The sequence below is a fragment of the Adiantum capillus-veneris genome, chromosome 1 (genome assembly GCF_014529385.1).
Source record: "Adiantum capillus-veneris isolate H3 chromosome 1, ASM1452938v2, whole genome shotgun sequence".
NCBI classification, from domain to species: domain Eukaryota; kingdom Viridiplantae; phylum Streptophyta; class Polypodiopsida; order Polypodiales; family Pteridaceae; genus Adiantum; species Adiantum capillus-veneris.
In genome coordinates, this window is record NC_140931.1 from 192,066,017 (window position 1) to 192,071,776 (window position 5,760).

Consider the following 5,760-nt stretch of genomic DNA (forward strand, 5'->3'; position numbering starts at 1 on the left):
TGACCAGGGAGTGCAAGTTCTAATGGTAGATAAGTATGGACGAGAGTACAAACTTATTAGCCCAATTGAGCTAGAAAGATATACATACATGGGTACTCCAATCTCTGCTTACTACTTTCAACCGAGTGTAAGCGTACCAAGGTTTTTGGAGACTGATTTGCAAGAAGCTAACATTGAAACTATGGAATCAAATGGACCTCAAACATCCCAAATAGCTATTCACGGGAGTGTAGCTCCTACCCCATTGAGTGGAACCAAGAGATCACCAATTAGACTTACAAATCCATCAACATTTCCAAAACATGTCTCAAAGGGGATTCCACCAGGATTTTCTCCAAGACGAGAAGAAGGAACAAGGGATGTCTTTGTGAGAGACCCTAACACGCTAAGATACATCGTTGAACCAGAACCAATGAGACCATATCAATTGGCCAAATGAGTCAAGAAGAATTATGATGGATTAAGGGATCCATACGTACATGCATCCTTGTTCAAACAAGTGTTAAGAGCCAAACAAGTATTTTATTTTCATACACAGTATGAGGGATTTGGCTTAACCTTGGAAGGGATAGCATTGAATTGGTTCCAACCGTTGGACAAAAATGCCTTCTCAAACGTTGAACAACTGTTGCAGAATTTTTTGTGGAGTTCTCTAAAAGGGGAATCAAGCATAACACAGTGTCTCAAATCTATGCATCCAAGCAAAAAGAGTATCGCTATGCTTCAAACAAAATATAGAGAGATGTCCGGAACGCGAGCTACCAAAGGATGAAAGATTATCAATTCTCTTCATAGAAGGTTTGAAAAATGAAACTCTCAAGAAAGATTTGCACTTAAAAGGATGTACTTCCTTTGAACAAGTCACGAGAGAAGCGTTATACCTAGTTGACAACTGTAAAGCCTATGGCGAGGAAATTGGTGATACAAATATCACTATGGATAATGCTCCTTTAGCATCTAGTGAAACCAACACAAGGCAAGTGGTTATGTATCAATTACTGACCAACCTAGATGAGCTAGCATGGCAAGTAGCACAATGAATAAAATGGTGTGCCATTGAGAAAAAATGGACCAATCATGAGATGAGTGAGTGCTACTATAATCAAACCTACACGAGGGGGATACTATTTGGACATCAAATAGAAAAACAAATGCCACTACCAAATCATCCATTATTTCAAAATAGGATTGTATCAAGGGCTTTACAAAGAGATGAGGTATCACAACCTAAGCTAGGGCAAGAACCTATGAGAAAACTCTATTCATTGAATGAGGACACTCTGATGTTCATATCCAACCAAGAGCGTAGACCAGATACCATTATGGCAAAGCAAGAACAACCATCAATGGTGCCACCAGTGACTCAACGAGATGGACCATGCTACAAGTGTGGAGGTAATCATTGGGCCAAGAATTGTTCTCGTGTAGAGATAATTGGATATTGTTTGGAGTGTGCCATTACACATGTTGTTCCAAATTTTCCAAAACACCCAGACAAACAGGTAAAAACAACAATGAATGTTGTGGGAGTGTTACCTTCTCCAAGTGGATCAGAGGCAGAACCCAAAATTCCTGTGAAGGTAGTGACTAGAGCCCAAGCAAAAGAAAATGCTGAGGACCAAGCTAATGAGGAGAAAGATCGACAACCCAAACAAGGGGAAACAACTAGTGTTTCAGTGAGGACTAGGAGAAAATCCTGGAAAGCCAAAAGAGACAAAATTAAAGAAAAAACAATTACAAATCAAACTGCACTACAAACGGAATTACAAGAGACAAAGGAGAAGTTAAAACAAGAATGGAAAAACAAAACGGTGGTGAGCGATAAGAAACCAAGGAAGGCGTCTTCCGGAGGATCTGTGTTGGTAGACAAAGTCCTAGAGCCATTAGATGCTGCACTGGAAGCATATGAGGCTAGATTGAAACCCAACCAAACCCTAGAGCAACGAGGGATGAAATATCCTCATGCTGAGGTAGAGACTGACAGGTTGAAAATGTGTAAGAAATTGGTAAAAATTGCACAGGCAATGATGGAGCCTGAAGCACCAATTCCACCTCCAGAAACAAAACCAAAAAGTGTTGGATTTGAAATGCCTAAGGCAAAGGTTGTTGAAACATTAACTCAAAGAAACATTGAGCTATAATCACAAAAAGATGTGCAAGCAAAGACTGCAACACAAGAAACCAACAACCTATAAATTCAACTAGATGATCAAGTAGTGGCCAACACCACTAATGATGCAAGGTCAAGATCACAATTTATGGCACCTATCCCAGAGATAGATGATCCGTGGCCAAATGAATTGTGGGAAGCAATTAGAAGTGCAAAACATGGAAGTGCTACTTTCCAATATGCACCCATAACTGAGGTCAATATAGGGCATGAAGTCTATCAAGCGGACATTCAATCTCTAAATGTAGATGCAGGGACAGAAGTTTCAATTGAAAGCAAACCAGAGTCCTTGAAGACCTTACCCTCATACATAGGAGAACATGAGGCAGACTCAGAGACTAGAGTGGTGCCATCTCAGAGGAAATCCATATCCAAGATGAGGGATACAAAGAGTATGCAAGAGTTTATGTGAGCTCCAATACAATGCACCATTACTCTATCTAAACTGCTTAAGATTAGACCACATGTATAGGATGAAGTAGGCAACAATTTGGGGAAGATGGGATTAAAGATACCTCTTCAAGATCTACCCTCAAATGAACAATCAAACAAAACTCAACAAGAAAGTGCAAACGCTAAACCTGTGCCAATAAACAAGGTGGGGGAATATTGCGAAGGAGAAGAAGGAAACACCACCTTACCTGTGGAATACAAAGGAATTAAAAAATTGGCTATACTTGATAGTGGGGTTGGAGTAGCCATAGCCACAAAAGACATTTGGGAAAAATGGGGTAGACTAGCACTTAGGAAAACTAGAATGAAGCTGCAACTTGCAGATGGATACAGGGAAAAACCTCTGGGTATCCTAGAGCAAATTATTGTAACTTCTTGTGGAATTGAATATGAACATACATTACAATAGTAGATTTTGGAAAAGGGAACAATTTTGATATCATTTTAGGAAGACCTTTCATGCGTCAACTTAAGATGGTTCAAGATTGGGGCTATGACTATATCTACTTGAGACATAAAAAGATCACCACAAAAATAAGCATAAAAGACCATATCTATAGAGATGTGAATAGAACTCCTTTAGAAGAAATTGACTCTACTATAGTCAATGGGAAAGAGATACCTGCGTGGCTACAAACAAAACAAGAACTTTGGATGTGTGGTGCTTCAAAGTGTGGAAGCTCAGTGAAGGAGGATTGCATCCTAGAAAGATCAATGGACGATGAAGCTTACATACCGGAACCCTTTCCAGAGCAATTATTTGAGCCATTTGGATGGACTCAAATATTGGCAACCTTGGATGTGTGTGTAAATGAGCTAACTCCAACCAAGTTTTGTAATGAAGAAGGCTACGACCTAGTTTCATGTTTTATGTTGAAAGTGTTGAAGGAATCTAATGAAGTTTGTGAGTGTGAAAGCAGAAAAAGTGAGACAGATAGCTACATCCTGGAGCATGAGGCAAAATTGAAAACGAAGGACGCAGAGCAACCACAAGAATATGTCATTATTGACATACCTGAAGAAACAACAAAAGTTGTTTCAAAGAAGCCGACTCCAGAAAAAGTGCAAATGAAAGTAGATGAAGGAGAAAAGCTTCCAAGTTCAACGGCAAATCTTCAACAAACGCAAGATCAAAAGAAGAACAGGGACAAGGAAGAAGATGGACTATCTTCAACGATGATCAAATTCAATTTATGCGGACAAACAGGGCTCAAGTTTACATGTTCGGCCGCAATTGATCCTTATGCTACTAAGAATCTAATGACTTATGGAACGTGGATCATGATGGGAAACACACCAATCAATGAGCTAGAAGAAACAGTTTACACAAGTTCAAAAATGGCGATTCCTAGCTTTGGAGTGGCAGAAGCTGTACTCAAATTGAGTACCGGGGAGTATAAAGATACTTTCCACATAATCAACTCCCATCATATCAAAGAGAGTCTGGTACTGACAGAAAGCTGGAGGAACATCTTCTTTCGACAACAATCAAAAGCTTCAACAACAACAACGGTAAGACTCCATGAAGCTTCTCAAATTCATGCAGAGAAAAAATCGCCAACCATCGCGGAAAAAGGTAAAGCAAAGGTAAACATTGAAGTATGTCAACCTAGCCAAACGACTTTACCTTCAATGAGCTTCCATCAAATTTCCCATGAAGCCTCTACATCAAGAGCCACACCATCAACAATGCAATGGAAACCAAAGCAAAAAGTCTATCAACCAAAGTTTCCATCACAAAAAAGCATCCAAAAAAAGCCGAAGAATGTCGAGCACGTGTTGGTATCCAGAGAGCACATCCAAGTCAAAGACCCAGTTTGGATACATGAAACACGGGTTCAACCACAACAACAAAAGGTGACAGGGTGCATAGCATCAAATGAGTCAATCACTGCTCAAGGCTACTTCCAAAGAAACACTAATGTTTGGGCCAAAAAGCCTAAAGTAACAGCCTAGATCTACCCACCTCAACCAACGAGTTCTACAAGGAACAAGACGTGCTATCAATGGAATACAAAATCCTCAGGCAAGCGAAAGAACACCAACAAAAGGCAAACAAAAAGACCTTCCAAGCGGGCAATGCGAAAAGTTTGGGTACCGAAATCAGACTTCAACAAAGATACCCAACACAAACAGGTGAATCAACGGATGATTCCAGTGAAGCTACTTGAAGCACAAGGATTCTATGAAGGTAACACCCAAATATGGTTACCCAAAGTAGTTGCTCAACCTAGAGCCAATAAGAACAACCAAGCAGAAAAAGACCTCACACAAAGACAATCAACAACAACAAAGAGCCAATGGGGACTAAGCACAACCAAGGGAGAAACAACCTCAAAATGGATCCCTCGTCTTCTATTACAAAAGCAAGGCTTTTACAATGGTAATAGCCAAGTATGGAGACAAAATCCTAGTGTCCATCAAGTCAAGGGAGCAACTCATGAAGCAACAACAAAGTGGGTCCCAAAACCACTGTTGAAAACTCAGGCTCCTCAAAAAGAAGAAAAAGTAAAGGCCTCCTTACGCAAGATCCCATGCAACAAAAGAAGCTAGAGGAGTCAAAGTATGCCAACTTACTTGAAAAGACAGTGGCATCCAAATACCAAAGCAATGATAGAGGCCTTAATCTCAAGAACTTATGGCATTGGGTTTCAGGCCATGAACAGGTAAGTCCAAGTCACCATTAAAAATACATGGCATAAAAGTCAAGAGTCGGGCAGCTGAGTCACTAAATGAGCAAGGCATTAGTCCCAAAGCTTCAAGTAATATTCTATGTGGACTAAGAGTCTTAGCTATTCTAGGTACTGCTCAAGGTGGAGGAGTTGAGCATATTTATGTTGTGTCACTCATGCTGGTATAAGTGAGCATAAGAGTCCAAGTCTATGTATTTTAAGTTTGGTAAAGTGAAGAAGAGAGTCCAAAAGACACTCACGCACTATACATAGTGAGTAATGAGTGGAGAAGCTTCAACATCAAAAACCCTTCTTGGAAATGTGGAAGCTATTGAGATGTCCTTGGATATCACATGTGCTACATTTGTTCCTTGAAGCACCCAACAACTCATTTTTCACACCGCATGATTTTCTTGAAAGAACTCTTGTGTGCATATAGAGTGTCCCATAATTGGAGCTTGCATT